General features: G+C 37.3%; 1 protein-coding gene across 1 annotated transcript in view; it reads left to right on the top strand.

Annotated features, from left to right (window-relative positions):
• Window positions 1–25237, top strand: part of LOC102812110 (mitochondrial inner membrane protease subunit 2-like) — a 1190436-nt gene that overhangs the window by 465395 nt on the left and 699804 nt on the right. The gene's annotated exons all lie outside the window — the stretch shown is intronic.

Raw genomic sequence — 25237 nt, 5'->3', positions numbered from 1 at the left:
GGATATACTCAAGGTCATATTTAGCTCTTGTGAACTTGTTTTAGTTTTCTTCAGCTTGAATTTGTATATGAGCAATTGATGGTCTGTTCCACAGTCTGCCCCCGGCCTTGTTTTGGCTGATGATACTGTGCTTTCATAGTCTCTTCCTGCAGATGTAGTCAGTTTGATTCTTCCATATTTTATCTGGGGAGGCCCACAAATGTTGTAAAAAGGTATTTGCAATGAATAAGTCATTGGTCTTGCAAAATTCTGTAATGCGATATCATTTTTTTCAACTACTAATCCTTTCTCTTTGTTTCCAACATTCACATTCCAATCACGAGTAACTATCAATGAATCTTGATTATATGTTTGATCAATTTCAGGCTGAAGAAGTTGGTTGTTGTTATTAAGTGTTGTCCAGTCAGTTCTAACTCATAGCAAGTCTGGGTAGTATTTCTAAGGCTTTTAAATCTTTTTGGAAACAGAAAACCTCATCTTTCTCCCTTGGAGTGGCTGGTGGACTCCAATTGAGGTTTGCAGTCTTTTGCATATCCTAAGAAGCCACTACTCTCCCTGGAGAAGCTGGAAGAATTCTTTAATGTAATCCTCACTGGCTTTAGTGGTTGGTATGTAAATTTGAATAATAATGGTATTAACTGGTCTTCCTTATGCTGTTGTTGTTAGATGCCATCGAGTTGGTACAGACCCATAGTGACCTTATGAACAACAGAACGAAACACTGCCCTGGTCCTGAGACAACCTCACAATTGTTGCCACGCTTGAGCCCATTGATGCTGCCACTTAGCCGATGCATTTTGCTGAGGGTCTTCCTTTTTTTATCTGACCTTCCACCTTACCAAACATGATATTCTTCTCCAGTAACTGGTCCCTTCAGATAATATGTCTGAAGTATGAGAGATGAAGTTTGGCCATCCTGGCCTCCAAGGAGCACTCTGGCTGCACAATACGGATCTGTTGGTTCTATGGGCAGCCAATGGCACATTCAATATTCTCCTCCAACACTATAACTCTAATGCATCAATTCTTCTATGGTCTTCCTTATTCACTGTCCAGCTTTCTATCACAGGCAGTACTGTGCTCTTTTCATTGATGAATATGATGCAGTTCTTGTTGAATAGGTCATTTCTAGCATAGTAAACCATACGATTGTCTGATTCAAGATGGCCACTATGGATCCATTTCATCTCAGTAATGCGTAGGATATCTATCTTTGTTCATTCCATTTCATATGGAATGACTTCTAATTTTCCTATATTCATACTTCATACAGCCCAAGTTCTGATTATTAATGGGTGTTTGTAGCTGTTTCTTCTCGTTTTGAATTGTGCCCCATCAGTGATGAAGGTACCAAAAGCTTTGCTCTATTCATGTCATTAAAATGAACTCTACTTTGAGGAGTCATTCCTTCCCCAGTTGTGTTTTGAGTGCCTTCCAACCTGAGGCGCTCACCTTCCAGTCCTACATCTGACAATGTTCCACTTCCATGCATACGGTTTCCAGTAGAGAAGCATTCGGAAATGGTCTGCCTTTCCTTCTTCTGAATCTGTCTTAGTCTGGAAGCTCACCTGAAAACTATCTACCATGAATTACCTTAGTGATCTTTAAAATTCTGGTGTCATAGTTTTCAGTATCACAGCAACACACAAGCCACCAAGAATGACAAACTGACACATGAGTAGTAGTTCTGTCAATTAGGGGAGAGAAATTTGAAATTTCTTTTTTATGCTTTTAATTTATTCTATTTTTAAATTGATTTTTATGCTTATTTTTCTTTTTATTGAACTAGAAATGGCTGTTTGTGTATAATATACTGAAATACTTATTCTGAAAGCTTTTGAGCCAAAGAATTTTGCTCAATACTTGTTCTATATGTAAGCAATGCTTGACCATATCTAAAGTGACAGATTAGCTGGCTACACAATTTACAGTTATTGGCTTTAGCTATAAGAAGTAATCGAAAATGTGGAAGCAATGATAAGAAGCCCTTCTTCATGTACTTTATTTTGGTGTTAGCTTTTATCATGCTATTTGAGCAGATTTACTGGCAATTTTTTGTTATTGTTTTTGACATACAACTAGATGAAATAATATTGGTCAGTAGTTTAGTATTATATAAAACCTTTGCATTTATATCAATTGCTAGTTTTCAAATGGTGAAGACCAACTGTGTATCTGAGGGCAACAAAGCTTTCCTTTATACTCCTTATTAATTATGTTGGTTTGGATAACTGCCATGCTTGCAAGTAGTAGATGTGTATACGAGCCAAAGCTTATTCTTTAAGCCAATGGCACTTATTCAGAGTGTGGCTAGTAACTCCACCATTTTCGAACCATTACCTATTTCAGCATTTTGTGGTGCTCAATACAGAATTCATTCATTTGTTATATGTGTTTAATGAATTGGAATTCACTTGACAGCAAGTACGAAGAACAGCAATAACAGTGATGTGCCAGGTATTATAAAGAGCATTACACTAATCATATGAACAACACAGACAAAGTCTTATTTAAGGAGCTTATATTTTATTAAGCAAGCATAAAGACACAGGAAAGTATCAGAATATTGGCACATACATAGGATTATTCATTTATTAAAAATATTATTAAATAGTATTCATCCCTAATTTGGAAAGCTACATGAAAATATTGCTTTGTTATTATCCAACCACCCACAGCTGGATAGACTGGGTGTAGTGATCTTAAGACTTTCTTATCTGCAAATTGTTTACTGCTCACAAAAAATGGTAATATCATCAGGTAATGCTACTTATATTTAAATATGCTACATATAGTGAGACCTAATGGTAAAGATAATGGTGATGATATGAGTAATATAACAGTACAGCACATTAACGGTGTTATAGTATGTAATGATTATGAAACTAGGTATACTTTTCCTGATGTTTTCCAGTATCATGAAGTAAATGCCATAAGTATATGGTTGTCCGATATTGGGGGTTTAAATTTGAGCAGTAACGTTTTCCTATCTAAGAAGCAAACGTAGAACATTAGCTTATTGCTGTCGTGTTGTTAAGTGCCATCAAGTCGGTTTCCACTCACACTCATCCTGTAAAGGGTTTCCCAGAAATATGTGTTTGTAACTGACTCAAAAATATTTCGATAGTACATTAATTTCAACATAATATTATGATTTGTTCCTGTGATTCATGGGAAACATAATTGCTGTTTTTTTACAGGATGCAGATGTCCTCTAGCTAGTCGGAAGTAGTAATGTTACTATGCCCATGGGCTCTCTCGCAGTCATGGTGAGGGGCTTTCTTAGCTCATTTGATTGTCAGTATGACCTCATTTTTCCACAGTAAAAAAAGAAAAAAAAAAAGGAGAGAAGAAGAATGCAACCATGGAATATACATCCGGAACAGGGAAGCTAGAACTTTCTGTCCTCTGAGTGCACTTAGCATGTAAGCCCTGTGCCTTCTCTGCAGCATGCAGTGTGGCTGTCTTGTTTGATGCATGTGAATGAAAGAAATTTCACACGTGTATAACTTTTATGGAAGAATTTAGAACAAAGGCTAATCTAAGGAAATTAAGTTCATGGGTCATTTCCAAAGTTCATAATAATAATGGTTTTAGTTATTTCATAGACTAAAGAATCTATAAATATTAGTAAATTGTAAATTGATCTTTAGGTTAAGGGAAAAGAAGTCAAACTTGAAAGTCTTATGTATGGTTTACTCCATTTATAGGATATTCTGGGTTGGGAGTCAGGTTAACTACAGAGGGAGGCTGGGGAATCTGAGGCAATGATGAAACTAAGAACTTCCTAACTGTAGTAATGGCTTCAAACCTTATAGCTATGTGTGCATTGAAAAGAGTGAATTTTACTCAATGTGAAAAATAAAGAAAGAAAAAAGAAGCTCTCATTCTATCCTTTTATCAACTCCTTTAGGACATGCCATTTTATTTCTTCATTTCAGAGATGAGAAATTCAACACAGAGAAATGGTTAAGGGCTCACCCTGATTGCCAGGGTAAAAGATGCAATGTAAACTAGGTCTTCTCTTTGAAACCAAGGCTGTGGATGAAATTTATATATATATATATATTAATTCAGAGTGAGGAACGCTGTTTATTCTTACTTTTTGTGAAGGTAAAAACATTAATTGTCTTAAATGTGGGCAGCAGTTCGGAATGCATAGTTTTGATGCCAGCTGACACATTTGTTGCTGTCTTTACTCAGTCCCTTGGGCATCAACATACACGTACAGACACTACCTTAGCTGTTAGTTCTCTTCTCCATCTGGGTAAGACTCTCATGGGAGAGGGTGCGAAGGTATGTCATGATTTTTTTCCTTGCATGCAAAATCAGGATGAGGGAAGTGCTAACTGTTTATAGTAAAACCTTGTCCTTGACCTTCTGCTGGTTTGTATGCTGAAGCAAGAACGTTACCAGGGTGCTGTGTAGTTCATCCTAAAGCACATGCAAAAAGCAGATACATCAGGACTCTGAAATGAAACCACTGGTCCCTTCTGACTTTCCGGCTATTTTCTGGCACATGGGGAAGAAAATCTTTTTTCAATTTAATAGAGGTAGATATTTATATTCACAAAATCTAAAGACTATTCACATTCATAAAATGTAAGGCAATAAGAAGGTATTAAGTGCCTACTGTGTACCTAGTATTCCACACAGGGATGTCTTTATCTTTGATTTGTTGGCTTTTTATCCTTCATTGGAAAGTCCCACCCACTTAAGGCAATTCTTTTAATGCTGAGCTTTCTTTTCTCTGCCTTTCATATTTCTCTGTGACCGTTTACTGCACATTTATTGATTTCAGAATATCTTTCAGATTCTTATTCAGCAATTTGAATTTTGTGCATCTGTGCCAAGAAAGGATTATATTTGTTTCCATGCACATGTTTTATGGGACTATATTCTTTTTTTTTTTTTTTCCCAATAATTGTTTTACCAGAGTCAATAGAAGCCTGGTTAATAGTTTTTCATACAGTAATAGAATTTTCTGAAGCAAGAAGAAAATAATTGTGAAATTTAAAAATAAGCAAACAAGGGTTAGAAGATTCAGGCCATATATTTCCTGTAAGTACTTTGAACTTTGAAATCCAGCAATATGTTTTTGCATTGGTGAGAGAATAGCTGCAAAATAAAACATACAGTAAAAATGTAGATTGTGGCTCTAGGCAGCATGCATGCAAATACGACTGTTGTTTGCATGGTAATATACATTCTATCTGGAGGCAGAAAATGAGGATTTTCTATCACCAACTGTACAAGTCATTTAACCTCTGTCTGCCTCAGTTTTTAAATGTGTAATATTTGATTTGCATGTGCCATTTGCAAGTATACAATGAGATTAACTATGTGCAAAGACGATCAATATTCTAGAGTTGATTACAAATTATTATTATTAATTCATATGTTTGTCCACCACTTGTCTGCAAGCTTGCTGTGCTGTGGTGGCTTGCAGGTTGTTGTGATGCTGAAGGTTAAAATCCCAGGAGGGTCTGGGATTTTAACTATAGCAGCCAGGTTTCAGTGGAGTTTCCAGACTAAGACAGGCTAGAAAGAAGGAAAGGCAGATGGCTTCTGAATGGTTATTGTTGTTAAGTGTCATTGATTCAGTTCTGACTCATAGCAACCATGTATAAGGTTACTGAGCCCCTGACAACTTTATGAATAGCAGTGGAACATTGTCATATATAGTGCAGAAAGATGAAAATATTAGCAATAGCATCAGGACATTCTCAGATAGATGCCAGAGGATGAGCCCCTCAGGTTGTAAGACACTTAAAAAATAAGAATGGGAGGAGATGCATCCTCAAAGTAGAGTTGGCCATAATGATGTGAATGGAGCAAAGCATTTGGGACATTCATTTTCTAATGGAGTACAACTCAAAATGTGGAGAAACAGCTGAAAACATAAACATTAATCATTAGAACATGAAATGTATGAAATATAGATGTAGGAGAATTGGAAGTTTTAAAAAATGAAATATGATGCCTGAAGATCGATATCTTAGATGTTGTTAAGTGCTGTTGATTCAGTTCTAACTCATAGCCACCATGTATAGGGTTTCCAAGGAACAGTTGGTGTGTTTGAACTACCAACCTTGTGGTTAGCAGTCCAGTGCTGATCCTAAAGTGCCACACCAATGAGAAGAAATGAATTGGTATTGAAGATATTGAATCACATAATCATATAGTTTACTATGCCGGGAATGTAAAATTGAAGAGGAATAACATTCATTATCAAAAAGAACATTTCAAGATCGATCTGAAAGAACAATGCTGTATGTGATAGAATAATATCCGTATGCCTGTCAGGAAGACCAAGGAGCTCTGGTAGCGTAGTGGTTACGAAATCAGGCTGCTAACCTCAGGGTCAGCAGTTCGAAACTACCAGCTGTTCTGTAGGAGAAAGATGAGGCTTTCTGCTCTCGTAAAGATTCACAGTCTTGGAAACCCTTTGCAGGGTCACTAGGAGTCGGAACCGGCTCCACGGCACATAACAACAACAACATAAGGAAGACCAGTGAATATTATTATTATAAAAGTTGGCACACCAACCACTAAAGCCAGTGATGATGAGACTGAAGAATTTTACCCATTTCTTCAGTCTGAAATTGATCAAATGTGTGATCAAGATGAATTGATAATTACTGATGGTTAGAATGAGAAAGTTGGAAACAAAAAGGAAGTATCACTATCTGGAAAATATGGCCTTGGTGATAGAAATGATGCTGGAGATCACATGATACAATTTAGCAAGACTGACGGCTTATTAATTCATTAAAAATACCTTTTTTTAAACAACATAACAGGCAACTACAAATGTGGGCCTACCAGACATCAGACATATTACACATTAATCAAAGTAACTACATGTTTGGTAAGAGATGGTGGAAAAACTTGATAACTTCAGTCAAAACAAGGCCAGGAGCCAACAGTGGAGCAGACCATCAATTGCTCATATGTAAGTTCTTTCTGAAGCTGAAGAAAATTAAAACAAGCCACGAGAGCCAAAATATGACCTTGAATATATCCCACCTGAATTTAGAGGCCATCTCAAAAACAGATTCAATGCATTATACACTAATGACCGAAGACCAGAAGAACTTTGAGATGACATCAAGAACATCATACAGGAAGAAAGCAAAATGTCACTTAAAAGACAGGAAAGAAAGATAAGGTCAAAATGGGCATCAGAAGAGACTTTGAAATTTGCTCTTTAGCATAGTGAATGGAAGAAATAAGGGAATAAGAGAGCTGAATGGAAAAGTTAAAAGGGCAGTGCATGAAGACAAAGCCATGTATTATAATGAAATGTGCACACATTTGGAGCTAGAAAACCAAAAGGAAGAACATGCTCAACATTTCCCAAGCTGAAAGAACTTTTTAATTTTGAAGAAAAGAATTAAAGCCCTAGCTTCCAATATGTAACAAATCTATAGTCCAACTTTGAATGATGTAAAAAGGATCAAAATAAAATGTAAGGAATACACAGTCACCATACCAAAAAGAAATAGTTGCTGTTCACCCAGTTCAAAGGGAGCATGTGATGAAGAACTGACAATACTGAAGGAAGTCCAAACCACACTGAGGCATTGGTGAAAAGAAGGCCTCAGGAAGTGATGGAGTACAAATTTAAATGGTTCAACAAACTCATGTAGCCCTGGAAGCTCTCACTCTTCTATGCCAAGGAATTTTGAAGACAGCTACCTCACCAGACAATTGGAAGAGATACATATTTATGTCCATTCCAAAAAGAGATGACCCAACGGAATGCAGAAATGATCAAACAATATCATTAATATCACATGCATGTGTAGTTTTGTTGATGATAATTTAAGAACAGTTCCAACAGTGTATCAACTGCCAGCAATTCAAGCCGGATTCAGAAGAGGACCTGGAACTAGGAATATCATTGCTGACGTCAGATGGACTTGGCTGAAACACCAGGAAGATGTTTGCTTGTGTTTTATTGACTATGCAAAGGCTTTGAACTCTGTGGATCATGACAAACTAAAGATAGCAAAAAACAACAAGATTTGTTTGTAGTTAGTTTACTGTTGATTACCTTATCCTTCTAATGACTTAAGTATTAGTTCCAGGATTTAAAAACACCTTCTTCTATAAGTATTCCTGTGAGTATGTGTGTAATTTGTATTTCTGATGTTAGGCTGGAACACAGATTGAAAGATGGTATTCCATGCAGATGAAAGTCAATGACAGTCTTGAGGCTTAAACGAGTTTATAGAAAAATCTCCGTTTTCTTTCAATTCCATTTTTCCATGAATCCCCCTCATATATGAGAAAGGATCTTATTTTTAATCCACTATAAGAAAGGTTTTAGGGACTCTGGTAGCGTAGTGGTTACGCATCAGGCTGCTAACCTCAAGGTCAGCAGTTCGAAACTACCAGCAGTTCTGCAGGAGAAAGATGAGGCTTTCTGCTCCCGTAAAGATTTACAGCCTCGGAAACCTTATCAGGGTCACTGTGAGTCAGAACCGACTCCATGGCACACTATAAGAAATGTTTTAAGTACACGTAAACATTTTCACATTACCATATTTAACTTCACTATATGATAGATATTTTTTAGATACATGGATGGACATTTTAGATTTGTTTCCCTATTCCGGAAAATCATGAAATCATAGAATAGAGACTGGCAAATTATTGCTTGTGATTCTGATGCATATTATGTAACAATCTTGTAAACTTCTGTCTTCATAGTTGATCTACATTTTCTTTTTAAGTAATGCATACAAATGATGCATACATGAGTCATCAACTCTTATAATTCCCACTTAATGTATGGCTTACATATCACTGCTGGCTAGTGCTTCTGATAATACAGTAAGCATTCAGGAGGTATGTATAGCTACTGTTTCTCTAGGGATTAGAAGTTACATTATTATTCCAGAATGCATCCCTTATTGTTCTCTGATAATGAATACCCAGATTGTACCTCAGTACTTACCAAACATGAACAAACTAAGGAGTGTGCAGACCACAGACCATTGTCGTTTTCTTGAGTGCTTTAGACAGTAATAATAATAATAATAAAGAAAATTACATACTCCATCCACAGTATTTCTCTTCTATTGTGCAGAAATGGATTTAACATTGTCAGCATCTTCAGAATATACCAGGGGCCTTCAAACAGTTTGTGAAAATTTTCCACTATCTTTTTTTGCAGTTTTTCTGTTTGAACTGTTCAAACCCTCCTCGTATACTTAGCATCCTATAAGCAAGGTGTAGGAGAATGGGTGAGAAAACACAGTGATGGTTGATTTTGTTGCTCTGGTGATTCTCTGCTGAACAGCTCCATTTTCTTCCCTCTGGGCATCTGTATTCTGTCTGCCATAAATTGCAGTCAATCATTTGCAGTCAGCCGTGGGGGCATGGCGCTGAGGGATAATGTACTGGACTGCAAGGTCGGTTTGAACTGCAAGGTTAGTGGCTCAAATTCACCAGCCACTCCTTGGAAATATTATACAGGGTCACTCTGAGTCAAAACTGACTTGACGGTGTAACAACCGACTGAACCGTACAACAACAACAACAACAACAACAATGACGTGGTTTTAATGGCAGCCATACCTGTAGGCACCTGATGATGCACATGCTATATAGCATGAGTGGAAGTACTTCCACGGTACTTAACTATGTGGTGCAACTATCCTGTGTGCTTTACAAGTATGAACTCATTTAATCTCATAATAACCAAACGGTGCACTTATATTATTGTTTGTATTTCACAGATGAGGAAACTAAGGCAAAGAGAAATTAACCTAATTTGCCCTGCAAGTAGCAGAGTCACATTTAAACCCTCTACAATGCAAGTACCTAACTCCTGTGCTATGTTACTCTCTAGTCATTAACCTGAAATACTAGTTAAGTTCAATTACATTTCTCCTAATAAACACATGTTAGCTTCTGTCAGTAAGAGGAACACTATACAAGGTCATACTAGTAAAGCTTGGTGCTGTTAGTTGTCAGCAGAGTTTCTGAGATGGGTAAGAGGAATAATGTGCAGTTTTTCTGTTTAATTCTTATTTGGAGTTTGTTGGTAGGTGGTAACGATAATCCAATTAGTGATCTTTCTATGGCTAAACTTGACTGAAGAATGAGACCGTTTGGTTCCATTGTGCATTGATTCCACTAGATGCCAGGCACTATTTTGAACATTTGGTCATAATGTTGGGGATAATACAATGCCAGTGCCTCCACCCAACTTATTTTGTTGTTGTAAGTTGTTTCTGTTGTTGTAAAGTGTTGTCCAGTCTGTTCCGACTCATAGGGAACCTGTGTGGGTTTCCGAGGAGCAGCTGGTGGATTTGAACAGCTAACCTTGCCATTAAAGCCGACCTTCCGGCCCCGTGCATTATCCTGCAGCATGACCCCATGACTCCACTTAAAGTATGTTATTGCTGTAGTTAAGTGCTGTTGAGTTGGTTCCAACCCTTAGCCAACCTGTATAGGGTTTCCGAGGAGCGGCTGGTGAGCTTGAACCACCAACCAACCTTGCGGTTCAAACTGACTTTGCAGTCTAGCACATTAATACACAGTGCCACCCCAAGATAGTCTAGTGGGGGGAAAATTGGTCTTGGCAGGTTTCTCATGTGATATAAACCTCTGAGTCTAGAAAATAGGGTTATTTTGGTCATGTTACATTTTCTAATGTATAAAAAGTTTTTAACTCTCAGCTAAATGAAATATGGTTAAATATGAAATACACATTGGGGAGTCCGTGGTAGAATTCTTTCCTCTCATGTTGGAGACAAGGTTCCATTTCCAGCCAGTGCACCTCAAGTACATCCACTGCCCATCCCGCGGTGGAGGGCTTGTGTGTTGTTTTGATGCTGAACAGATTTCAATAGAGCTTCCAGATTAAGATGAGACAGAAAGGCCTGGTAATCTTCTTCCAAAACTTAGCCAGTGGAAACCCTATGATACACAACAGGCTGGTCCCCTCCCAATCATGATGATGGCAAAGAACCGCGTGACATTTTATCCCATTTGTGTACAGGTTTACCATGAGTCAGGGCTAAATCTATGGCAATTGCTAACAATAACAACAATAAAAATAAAATGAGCATTTAAAAATATTGAAGCATTTTATGGTTTTAAAATCTGTGCATCAACTGTTAATTTTGAGTGTTGTTAATACTTAAATATTTATCAATGCAGAAATTTGTTTTAGCAACATTTATTTTAAAATTAATTTTCTACAATGTTAACTTTTAATAAAAAATACAGTATCAGACACATATGCTCTTATTTTATCAAAAGAGAGACATAGACTAAATTCTTAAGAGCCATCTAATTATGCTAGATTCTAAAGGAAAAAAGAAGTTCTAAAACCTCTTTCTCTCACTATATAGCACTGTGGTAGTGAGTTTGAGAGAAAGCTATACTTCTAGGCATAAGAATGTTTGGGAGTGTTTATGACCTAAGCACTCACTTGGACATTGCTGGCGTTCTTCTTGACCTCAGGTGTTGTTCACAGTCATCAGCACGCGCTGCACTAACAGCCCCTCACCAGGTTACGTTCCCTCTTTGCCATAATAGAAAACTGTAGTTTTATTGCCTCCATACATTGTCAGCCCAGTGGCTTTTCCAGTATGTTACCATGTGTTCTCTGCCATTTTTTTCAGCTTCAAGTTGATTTTAATTAATTTAATGGTATGTTGCCCTTAAAAAATGCTTTTATAATATGTTATATTCAACTCCACATCGAAGGAATGTTGGCAGAGATAAGAAATTGCATCATAGTGTTCCAATTTGTAGACTAAATTCAATATTGAACTCATTCTTATTGATAAATAAAGCTACTAAGTTTTCTTCTTTCTAAAAAAAATAACAACAACACTGAAGTTAAATGGATTTTGCTTAGAAACCAGTCCCAAGATACATACTTCTATTACTGAATCCTTTTACATTTCTTCCTATTTAGCAAACAGATTTGCCAAGTGACACATGTGAGTTCTTAATTTAAAAATATAGTCTCAATGATATGTGTGTCCACAATATCGAGAGATTTCTTCTAGGCATATGCTATTCTCTTTGATTGGAATTAATGCTGTTTCCTGTTGAACTTTTACCAAATTCCTGAGAAACAGTTACCAAATGCTGGTTTCTTCTTTTTGTTTGTTTCTTTTGTTTGTTTTTATAAAAGCCTAAAATATTCTGCTCATTCTTTTCTTAAAGATACAGATTTCTTCTTCCTTTCCCTACCACAGCTTTAAATGATTATTTGGCCCTCGTTTTTTTCGTTGTTGTTGTTAAATGCTGTCAAATCATTTCAACTCGTAGCGACCCTATATAGGGTTTTTGAGAAGCAGTTGGTGAATTTGAACCGCTGGCCGTGCAGTTCCAACTGACCTTGTGGTCCAATACATTATCCCACAACATCACACCAGGACTCCCTTACCTTTTAATTTTTTATTGAATATTTTTTAGTCATATTTAAATTTCTTTTCAGTGTAAATAAAGCACCTAAAATATATTTTAGGAATCTGCAGTATTAGAATTGAAAGGAAAAAATATTCTTGTGGCTTCTTTTCCAAGAAGCTTCCTAAGACACATTGTTGAATGTCATCAAGGTGATTCTAATTCAGTGAGCTGACAGTAGGTTCAAACAACAGACCTTCCAGTTAACAGCCAAGTGTTTAATCAGTGTGCTACCAGAGCTCTTAAGACATTGTTGTTGTTGTGTTGTTAAGTGCTGTCAAGTCGACTCTGACTGATAGCGACCCTGTATAGGGTTTCTGAGGAGCAGCTGGTGACTTTGAACTGCCAACCTTGCAGTTACAAGCTGACTTTGCAGTCCAGTGCATTAACCCACAGCACTATACCAGGACTCCTCTTAAAACATAGCCTAAAGCCATCAAAGCAAGCAATCAAATCCCTTCAGGATAAACCCCCACTAAGACCGAACTCAAAGGGAACACATGAGTAGGCATGTAAGCTTGCTGGCAACCACATTGGTCTACTGGTGAGTGGAAGAGGGGGAAAGGCAGCAATGAAGAAATGGGCAGAGTTCAACCATGTTCCATAGACTCCCGTTGACCTGGAGATGAGAGAGAGAAGAGGAAGGGCTGGTTGGTCCAAAGAGTGGTGAGACCTGGGGACTCCTGAGCCCATGGATAAGGACACAGCCATGGAGAGCTAGGGCTGAGAGTGAAGCATCCAGCAGATATGAAGTGAGGGGATATACACAAGAACACCCAAACTTGCAGATAATAGCCGTTTGACCTAAATTTGATGGTTTAATAATCAGAACTCGACTAGAGGAAGATAAAGAAATGTGATAAAGGAAACTTGACTTATACTCATGGATGTAATAGCTCAAAATACCAACTGAGAGGGATGGAGTCTTCACATCAAGTATCAATGCTATGGTCTCTGTACATAGGGTAGATAGGGACGGGCAACTTATACATTGACTACCTAAAATGAGGGGGCGATAAAGGCACAAAGTGACTGGTTTACAAGTTTTCAATAAGAAATTTAGTTTCAGAATGTGTGTGTGAAGATAGAGTTCCCACCGAATAGTTTTTATCTTGTCTAGATGGGTCTGGTGAAAAGAAGAGACTTATGATTCAATAGTGAGTAATTGTTATCATGACTAATTGCGACTGTCACAATTGTAAAGGTAGAAATTTTGTAACAAAAATGGGGGAGTAATTAATCTTACATTCCAGGAACAGAGGACTCTAGGATCATCAAGGGAGAAGAGCACAAGCAGAATGCAGGACCTTATTCAGAGAAGCAGCGACACCAGAGATGGAGGCAGAAATAGGGACATGGAGAGAGGGAACAGCTGAGGACTCTAGATTCATGGAAAGTGAGGGATTGAGAACTGGCGGCCAGGAGGCAGACTTGCAGAATGTGCCCTTTGGTGGTGTAAATTATTCTATATGCCTGAGTGCTAAAAAGAAAACAACAAAAAACTAAAGTGAATAGAGAAAAATACTGTTACTTGATGGTACATGGAGGGGATTATAATGATTGTATTGAAACGAAGTACATGATTTGTTAAATGTAAAACAGATGATCTGCCCTGTAAACTTTCACTCAAATCACAATAAAAACTTAAAATAATAAAAAAGAAAAAGGACACAGCCTAAGCAAATCTAGGTCTGATCTATACTTGGGTAATGTTCCTTAATTAGGATTTTAGGCTTACTCCTTCCAAGATTCTTTTGCTATAAGCATTATGAATAGAATCTTCAAACAGTTAACAATATACAACCTATTATTGAATTGACCATGTCCTCTTTTAAAGTAGGAGAATCTTGCATTTTGGGAGAGGGTACCAAAAAGCCTTAAAGGATTTGTATGCCTTGCAGTTTGTCCCTTATTATTTTATCTCCCTCTCTTGTGGCACTGTGGGTTAATGCGTCAGACTGCAAAGCCATTTGAACTTCAAGGTCAGCAGTTCAAGCTCACCAGCTGCTCCTCGGAAACCCTATACATGGTCCCTATGGGTCGGAACTGACTTGACAGCACTTAACTACAACAACAACTAGCCTTTAAAACAAATATTTAAATGGGTGTTTTGATGTTTATAAAATTAAGAGGCTTAAATATTATTTCCCTTGGGATCAGTGAATCTCAACATTTATATTATTCTACCCTAGTGAATTTCTAATCATTTCAAGGTGGTACACTGTTTAAAAGGCCTCTTGGGAAATTTTGATTTATGCTGATTTTAAACATAAATGTATACCATATGGCACTTTTTCTCTCTTCTCTTTTTCTGTTTCTTGGCATGTATAGTTTTCTTTTCACAAAAGGGTTATAGACGTGCTTATGAGAAAAGCTGGTTGTATTCACTACTTTAAGGAAAACTTTAGATTTCTGAGTAGTTTTCTAGAGGTAAAAATGGACCAATGAAGTAAAATGAAATACAGAGTCAGAACTTTTCTCTTATTCTCTGAACAATCAGAACTTTTGAGAATAAACTGATTATAAAACATTTCCCTTCTTATATCCTATGATCATCTTGTATCTCAAGTTTCATATTTACTGTGTTCTGTTTGTATGTTGCCTAAACTCAGGGAATACAAATGTCGATATTATTGGGGAACCAGAAGCTAGGGAGGTAATGATTGGCAACCTCAGACCTTGTTATTTAGCTATGCCAGTAACTGAGTAGCTTTGTAGGATTGTCATTTCTAGAGCAGTCCAGTCCAGTGGGTCACCTTTTTTACAGATGCATTTCTTCTGGAAATGAATGTCACAAGCTTCAATTCTTAAGGATATTTGCCTAGACTGTTGTATCATGGACTTCTCTTCAGGCCTGAGTCTTCTGTTCAACAACTATGTTTCTGACCTTTATCTTTTTGCCAGTTGTTCTTGACATTTGTCCTTGCCATGATCATTTGGGGAATAACTATGGAAGCAGACAACTTTGTTCTTCAAATTGTCCTCTATCTCCTTGCCAGTTCATCTGTTTGCTACACTTCCAGATTCCTTGGTCGGGAAGTTTCCATAGTGTTTGCGTATTCTGACAGGGTAAAAATGAAAACACACTGGCAAAAATCTTTAGGAAAAAGATTTTAGAATTGAGCTTTTTCTTCTTAATTTGAATCCATAATGTTTGCCAAAATACAATGACTCAGTTTTAGCAGTTTCACCTGTTAACACCTACATTACTTTTGGAAATAAATTCTGAATGTTTGTATATATAAAGAATAAGACATTTTATGACTGTATTTCATCAGTGGCATATAGATATATTATTCAAAATCATTTAAAAATCTATGCACATCTCTTTTCTGGACCCAAATTAACTTCTTGTTGTCATTAAGTGCCATCAAGTTGGTTCCAATTCATAACAACCTTGTATAGAGTTTCTGAGGAGTTGCTGGTGAGTTTGAACCGTCAACCTTGTGTTTAGCAGTCTAGTGCTTGTCCTACAGTGCCACAGCAGGACATAAATTAATTTAGATGCTTTTAGCACTTATCAACAACAACAATATCTAATAAAGTAAGTTTGGAGTTTTCGGTGGTGTTGTAAGATAAACACTGAACTGCTAACTGAAAGATTGGCAGTTCAAATGCACCAGGCACTCCTTGGGTCACTGTGAGTTGGAACCAACTCAATGGCATACAAAAACAATAACAAAGAATGTTGAAAATGATAATCAGAGCAACAACAAAAGAAGATAAAAGATTAGTGGGCCCACTAGATCTGATGGAAATACTAGAGGATCAGCATATACACGTCTTCATGACTGAATTTAATTGTTGATCAAATACACATATAAAAGACCATATTGAACATTTATATAAAATACCATAACAACTTTATGTGTAGTGTCAATTTAAATGGCCTGGTTATTTACACATGTAAGTTGTGTCCTATAGAAAATATTACAGGAAGAGGCTAGAAAAATCCTTTACAATCTTGCTTGAAAGTTACACAAGTATATCTTTAAATTTGTTTTTTAAATTTTGGAAGTTCTTGATAAGCCAAATCCATATAGCAATCTGAAAGGTGGTTCAAAGGCAAAATGAACTTTGCATAGGTCAATAATGCATCTATTTGTCCAAAACGGAGTGTAAGCTGGCTGAGCAGCGAGATGCCTTTCTTCTTTAATGATGTACTGGTTTAAAATGCACTGACCTACGCTCAACTTGTAAGACTGGCTCACATCCAAACCTCCTGTTTATAAATGCTGCTGGATGGTTTGCTTAGCAACATACTTAATGGGACCACAGGGAATTTGGTTTTCCAGTTAAGAGAGTGTGCAATACTGAAATAAAAGCAAAGGTTCAGGTCAAGAAATAAAAATAACACAAGTAAAAACCAATCACAGATCATTAGATCATTTGTAAATCACTGTTATCCATGTTTTTGGTGATTCATGATTTGCAAATCATTACACTTCAAAGTTAAATCACTTTTCAACAACAACCAAAAAAACTTACCCAGAAAATTCTTCTAGTGGAAAATCAGATTTCAAATGTTACCAAAAATGATTTAAGCATACAGTATTCTTAGTAGAGAGAGTCCTTGTGTGGTGCTGTAGGATAAACACTGGACAGTTAACCACAAGATCAGTGGTTCAAATGCACCAGCCACTCCTTAGAAATCCTATACAGGATCTCTGTGAGTGGGAACCCACTCCATGGTATTTAACAAGAACTGCACCATTTTTTGTATGTGGACTCCTGGTCCACTGTAGGATGAGCACTGGACTGCTAACCCTTATGTCGGGTGTTCAAACTCATCAGTTGCTCTTTGGAAACCCTATATGATTTCTATGAGTCAGAACTGACTCGACGACACTTAACAACAACAGCATTCTTTGTATTTGCCTAGATAAATTTATTTAAGAATGAAAAATTATTATGTGAAAGTTCTACTGTTTTAATGAACTAAGCAAAAATTCCCTCCATCTTCTTTCTAGTTAAAAAAGATAATAACAGTAGCAAAACAATACCAAACTTACTAGGCCATACTTTGCAAAAAAGAGGAAAGGTTGAGGTTTGATGGGAAAGATACCCTTTCAGTTGTTGAAAGAATTCATATTGTAGATGATACCACATAGCTCTGAAGCCCCTTCTTTTATGTAACTGAAATCACCATAACCATCATCCCTTTGTGTTTTTTAATATTTACCATCAGCTCTTAGTGGAACAATTGAATGTTAAGTGCTGTTACGTCAGTTCCCACTTACAGTGATCCTGAATAGGGTTTCTGAGGAGCAGCTGGTGAGTTTGAATTGCCGATCTCGCAGTTCAAACCAATCTTGCCATCCCCTGCTTAATCCTACAGCACTGCCCCAGGAATCTGTGGTCCTGTGTTTTTTCTCGGAACCATTTTTCTCTGTAGGCACATTATGTTAAATCGTTAGAATGGTATTAGAGGCTAACACTTGTTCTTCCTGGTATCACATCCTAGGAAAGATGTTTGATATTTGGGGTATGTGCTACCTAATATGCTAAAGGTAAGGCAAAATGCAACAATTCAGTTGTTTTGAAGAATTGGGAGTAATAGGATGACAGTTAGTGATTTTCTGACACTATTTTATTTGGAAATTACATGCAGAAATATTAGGGCTGCTATAGAATAAGAGTCTTAGTGTGGTGCTGTGCGCTAATGTGTCAGACTGCAAAGTCATTTAAACTGCAAAGTCAGTGGTTCAAGCTCACCAGCTGCTCCTTGGAAACCCTACACAGGGTTACTATGGGTCAGAATCGACTCAACAGCACTTAACAACAACAACAACAATATAGAATATGTATATAAGTTTTCAGGGCTGCTACAGAATATGCTGAAAGTGAAGCAGACTTAAAACATTAACTGATGAAGATCAAAGAGCACAGCCTTCAGTATGGATTACATCTCAATGTAAAGAAAACAAAAATCCTCACCACTGGACCAATAAACAACATTCTTATCAACGGAGAAAAGATTGAAGTTGTTAAGGACTTCATTCTTTTTGGATCACTATCAACACTCACAGAAGCAGCAGTCAAGAGATCAGACGATGTATTACATTAGGCAAATCTGCTGCACAAGACCTTTTTAATGTGTTGAAGAGCAAAGATGTCGGCTTGAGGACTAAGGTGTGCCTGACCCAAGCCATGGTATTTTCAATAACCTCATTTGTATGCAAAAACTGGACAGTGAATAAGGAAGAAGACCATAGAAGAATTGATGCTTTTGAGTTGTGGTGTTAGAGGATAATATTGAAAATGCCATGGGCTGCCAAAAGGACCAATAGATCCATTTTGGAAGAAGTGCAGCCAGACTGCTCCTTGGAGGCCAAGATGGCCAAACTTCATTTCTCATACTTCGGACATGTTGTCAGGAGGGACCAGTCACTGGAGAAGGATATCATGTTTGGTAAGGTGGAGGGTCAGAGAAAAAGAGGAAGACCCCCAGTGAGATGGATTGGCCAAGTGGCAGCATCGATGGACTCAAGCATGGCAACAATAGTGAGGTTGACCTGGGATCGGGCTGTGTTTCGTTCTGCTGTGCATAAGGTCACTATTATTTGCTCAGCATACAGGTTGAATAAGTATGCTGAAAGAATACAACCTTGTTGCACACCTTTTAAAATTTTAAACCACTCGGTGTTCTGTTTGAACAACTGCTTCTTGGTCCAGGTACAGATTCCTCATGGACACAATGAAGTGTTCCGGAATACTGATACTTCGCAATGTTGTCCATAGCTTGTCATGATCCACACAATCAAAAGCCTTTGTGCAATCAATAAAGCACAGGTAAACATCTTTCTGATATTCTCTGCTGTCAGCCAAGCTCCATCAGACATCAGCAATGATAGCCCTCATTCCACGGCCTTTTCTGAATCCAGCTTGAACCTCTGGAAGTTCTCTGTCAGTGTATGGATTTAGCTGTTTCTGTATTTTAGCAAAACTTTACTAGCATGAGATATCAAAGAGATTGTCCAATGATTTCCGCATTCCTTTGGGTCACCTCTCTTTGTAATGGGCATAAATATGGATGTCTTCCAATCAGTTGGCCAAATAGTTGTTTTCCACATTTCTTGGCCGAGACGAATGAGTGCCTCTAGTGTCGCCTCACTTTCTTGAAAGAGTTCAGTTTTTATTCCATCAATTCCTGGTGCCTTGTTCTTTGCCAATTCCTTCAATGCACCTTGGACTTCCTCCTTCAGTATCATTGGGTCAAAACATCCTTCATTAGAGATATGTGACAATTGGATTATAGACCAAAATCCTTTAAGAAATTTCCCGGTAGAAAGCCCATGATGTCAGTGCTGCTATAAACTCAAGACTTCACCAGGTGATTTCCAAGCCCAGCTGGGTATACTGTACACAAATCTAGAAAAGTTACTATAATCCCCTCACCATGCTTTATTTCATTTAAGTCTCATGAGCAACATTAGCTAAATTTCCTTCTGATAACCAATTTATTCAGGCCACTTAGGGTGTAGTTTCATATTTGAGGATGAGTCAGGGACAAAGCCATGAGAATATTGGAACTGAATTGTGGAATCCTGAGGATTAGAGGGTTTCTTGCCTTTTGAGAGCCTAAATTCCTACTAGGATTTCTGTGTAGCATTTGTGCTTAGACAGCACCCACAGTGGGAAAGAAAGAGAACTGATAGCTCAGGTTCTAGAATCTTCTATGATTCACAAACATGACTGCTGTGAAAACAAAAATCAATTTTAAAAAAGGATAATAGATTAATCCCCATGGAAGCTGTGCCCTCCTTTGGCTGAGCAAGTGACAACATTTGGTGACTCTGTTGAATGTGTATTTGTACAAAGTTCAGTATGTTTGTGTTGTACCCACTGACATTTTAAAATGCCACATTTTCCCTTTTTAATCATGCCAGACTCTTCTTTATCCCACATGACTCTACAAAGAGTACATGTTTACTGGAGGTCACTGCTTCTTGAGATTTCTTTAGGGATAAATTCCAATACTTATCTAATTACATTACAATTCTTATTAAATTTCTTCTGTTATTTCTTCATTTGTAAAATTCTCTGGAAACATGTGCCTGTATGCATTTATGGAGACATTTAGTCAACAGAATAGCATACTATTTAACAAAAAGTTAGTAATCACTAATTTGTTTAATGTGAATTTACTGGTATACCTTACATTTTCTTTTTTGGTCAATGATTTTATGAATTTGTTATAAACAATTTTAATGCACTTACTCAGATCACGAGACCATTCTTTGAGGTAATGGTAGATATCTAACGGTTGTTGAACACAAGTTGTAATTCACACATATTCGAAAGAGTTAGTCGAAATCTTATTAAAACAGTATTCTAATATAACACTTAACAACAAATCAAAAGAAAAAACATTTTAGAATATGTACTTGCAGTTGTTGGCATTAAGTGCCGTTGAATTGACTCTGATCCATAGCAACCCTGTATATGGTTTATGAGGAGCAGCTGTTGGGTTTGAAATAGACCTTGTGGTTAAAATAGACCATGCAGTCCAGTGCATTATCCTGCAATGTCACACCAGAATTTTGTATTTATAGTAGAAACATGTTATTTTGTCAACTTGCCTTAAAAAAATAGACTTATCAATAAAAAATGTCTGCAACTAAAGCGAATGAATTGTTTCTTTGCTGTCAAAAGGCAGCAACCATTTTTATTAGAACAAAAATAAAATTGTAGGTAATGGATGTCTTTGAATCTGTCTACCACTAGTTGAAGAAAATTGACATTTAACAATGTTCATCCATATTACATTCTTGTTTCTAATTAGCTTCACAAATTCTAGAATTCTGGAAACATATGTTTGGAAGTATGTGTGAAATTTGAATATACCATGATAGGATATCTATCATTAACAATTAGTGCTGCAGATTTTTCGTTAGTGACCTTTTTTTTTATCCTTCCTGTTTTTGCTAAGAGTTTTCCATAGGTAGATGTGCTTTGGATTTTATTAAATGCTCTTTCTGCATCTGCTAACATGATTATACAATTTTCTCTCTTGCAGTGAATGTGATTAATAGCATGTATAGATCTTTTCATGGTAATTCACTGTGTATTCATAAAACCTGAATTTAGTCATTAAGTAGAAATATTTTTCTGTGTAACTGGTTCTTGTATTTTAATTGTGCTCAGAATGTCTATATCAATATACATGGGTAAGATAGTCTTTATTTTCTGTTCTCATGCTTTTTAAAGGAGACTTGGTGGCTCAGTGGGTTAAGCATTTCAGACCCACAAAAGGTTTCACAGGAGAAGAATGAGACCAGCTTTTCCTATGAATATTTAGTCTCGGAAACTGTATGGAACAGTTCTTCACTGTCTGACACAGTCACTGAGAGTTGAAATTGACTTGATGGCATTGAGTTTTTTATCATTCCTTGATTTTCTTGTCAATATTATATTACCTTCATTGTGATGGTTGTCTGCTCTGGAGTGTGATTCATACTCATAGTGACTCTGTATAAGGTTTCCAAGGCTGTTAAATCTCTATAGACTAAGTTTCAAGCCATGGTATTTTCAGTAACCTCATATGCATGTGAAAGTTGGACAGTGAATAAAGAAAACCATATAAGAATTTATGCATTTGAATTATGATTTGGAGGAGAATATTAAAGTACCATGGACTGCTAAAAGAACAAAGAAAATTGTGCTGAACAAGGTACAACCAGAATGTTCCTTAGAAGTCACGATGTCCAGACTTCGTCTCTTATAATTTGGACATATTGTCAGGAGGGACCAGAAGGATATCATGTTTGATATCCTGGAGTCAGAGAAAAAGAGGAAGACCCCAGTGAAGTGGATTGGCATACTATCATCAGCAGTGGGCTCAAAGTTAGCAATGATTGTGAGGTTGGAACAGGACCAAGTGATGTTTCATTGTGCATAGGGTCACTATGAGTTGGTACTGACTTGATGACACCAAACAACAACAAATCTCTAAGGGAGCAGAAAGCTTCATGTTGCCCTGAGGAGTGGCTGGTAGTTTCAAACTGTTGATGTTGTGATTAGCAGCCCAATTTATAACCCACTATGCTATACGAGTTCTTTCTCATGTTCACAAAATTGGGAAATTACACCTGCCCCCTTGGTTTCCAGTGCTCAAGAAAGATTTTATAAGGTTAGAATGTTTTGTTTTCTGAAAATTTGAAAAAAAGAACTTACCTCTGAAAATCTGATATGCTTGTTGTAGAACAATTTTCAGCTAGTCACTTAATTTCTTTAAAATGTTTTATTATTTTTAATTGAGTGGAGGTTTACAGATAATATCAACAGCTTTGCATTCAACAAGTCATACACTGTTTCATCTCAATGTTTGCTATAACAGTTATCCTGCTCCCTCCCTGTGGTTCCTGTTTATATTTGCATCCCACCTATCTTCCCATTCTTTCTCAACAGTATACTTAGGAAAATGTTGCCTTTTTGCTCTTGAGTAATTGACCATTTCATGGAGAGCATACCTTATTAGTATTGTCTCTCCCCTCCCCCTCCCATTGTAAACCTATCTACTGCTTGGCTGAAAATTTAACTACAAGGATGGGTTCCAATCCGGACCTGTAGGGTAGTCAAGTGCCATAGTGTCAGATTCCCTCAGATTCCTCCAGTCTCTTTCTGACCAGTAAACCTGGTCAAATTTTTTTTTTCTTCTTAATAATTTTAAGTTTGTTTTCCAATTGATCTTGGACCCTTTAATGTGAGCCCTTTCAGAACAGTTGGTGACCCATCTAGTTCTGGTTTTAGAGCCTTGGAGACTGATGGTCACATGTTCCATTAGTCTATTGGATTAATTGATTCCAAACTTTTTGCATTCTTATCACTCTTCTTTCTTCCATACACGGTGAGACCAATAGCTGTACTTTAGATGGCCACTCATGAACTTTCAAGATCCCAGACGCTACTCACCAAAGTAGGATATGTTGTTGTTGTTGTGAAGTGCCATTGAGTCGGTTCCGACCCATAGCGACCTGTGTAGGGTTTCTGAGGAGCAGCTGGTGAGCTTGAACCGCCAACCTTGCAGTTCAACAGTCTGGCTCATTAACCCACAGCGCTACACCAGGACTGATAGAACATTCTTTTTATGGACTATGTTTTATCAATTGACCATAGTGTCCCCTGAGATTATGGTCCTGAGCCTCCAAGACCAACAACTCATGGCCTTAAGATATTTGATAATATTTAGGAAGTTTTTTGTTTTGTTTGTATCATTTTGCCTGTTGTATGCTCCACCACATTCACAGTTGGGTGTTTGCAGGAAAGGTAGATAGATACTCATGTACAAATATCTTCTTTCAAACTCTTATATGTTTGTGGGATTAGTAACCATGTACATATCCCACACTCTCTTCCTTACCCATCCAGCCTATGTCTCAATCTTTGTATCAGCACACCAAACACTGTTGTTCCAAGGTTGTGTACATATCACTATTTGCTGTTGTCCCTTTTGGCCCATAGATGCTTTCTCTGTGCCTTCACCTAGCTTCATTCTTCTGCCACAATCCCTTTTCTCCTATATTGCTCTCCCTCTTCTTGTATACTGCCTTCCTTATCACTCAGGCTAACATGTGCCTACCCTCTAGCTAGTGAATTACTCTTCACTCACTCCCACCCCTGATAACTATCAAAGAATGTTTCTTCTAGTATGAAAACCTTTTCTTAAGTTCTTATAATAATGGTCTAATACAGTATTAGTTCTTTAGTGGTTGATTAATTTCACTCAACATAATGTCCTCCAGGGTCATTCTTGTTATGAGGTGTTTTGCAGATTCATTGTTATTTTTCAGCATGGCATAATATTCCATTGTGTGTATGTACCAAAGTTTGTTGATCCATTCTTCCATTGATGGGCACTTAGAACGTCTCCATCTTTTTGCTGTTGTGACTAGTGCTGCTATGAATATTGGTTCCTGACTTATATACATATCTTGTGGATATATACCCAATTGCTATTGTTGTTGTTAAATGCTTTCGAGTCGGTTCCAACACATAGCGACCCTATATAGGATTTCCAAGGAGTGGCTGGTTAGCTTGAACTACTGACCTTGCGGTTCAAACCGACTTTGCAGTTCAGCACATGAACTCATAGCACCATACCAGGATTCCGTACACCCAGTAGAGGTATATAAAGTATTTATATGAAGTGGCCATTCCATGGTGAGCATACCTTACTAGTGTTGTTTTCCCCTCCTATAAAGCTAGCCACTGCTTGGTGCTAGGTCATAAAGTATTCCTACTTCCAAATTTCTGAGGAAGCACCATACTGTTTTCCAGAGTGGCTGAACAATTTTACAGTTCCACCAGCAATGTTGGAGGGTCCCAGTTTCTCCACACCCTCATACCAGCATTTGTTGTTTTATGATTTTTTTTTCAAACTCTGCTATTAATGGTGTGGAATGATATCTCATTGTTGTTTTGATTTGTATCTCTCCAATGGCTAATTATTATGAAAATGTCTTCATACTTTTTTAGCTGCCTGAATGTCTTCATTGGTGAAGTATCTGTTCATGTCCTCTTGCCCATTTTTCAGTTGGGTTGTCTTTTTCTTGTATAGGAGGCATTTGTTGTTCTTAGATGCTATCAAGTCAGTACCGACTCATAACGACCTTATGCACAGCAGAACAAAACACTGCCCTATCCTGGGCCAACCTCACTACTGTTGCCACGTTTGAGTCCATCGATGCTGCCACTTGGCCAATCCACCTTGCTGGGGATCTTCCTCTTTTTCTCTGACCCTCCACCTTACCAAACATGATATCCTTTTCTAGCAACTAGTCCCTCCTGAAAATAT

The sequence above is a fragment of the Chrysochloris asiatica genome, unplaced genomic scaffold (assembly GCF_000296735.1).
Source record: "Chrysochloris asiatica unplaced genomic scaffold, ChrAsi1.0 scaffold00032, whole genome shotgun sequence".
Taxonomy (NCBI): domain Eukaryota; kingdom Metazoa; phylum Chordata; class Mammalia; order Afrosoricida; family Chrysochloridae; genus Chrysochloris; species Chrysochloris asiatica.
This window is presented reverse-complemented; position numbering and strand designations above follow the sequence as displayed.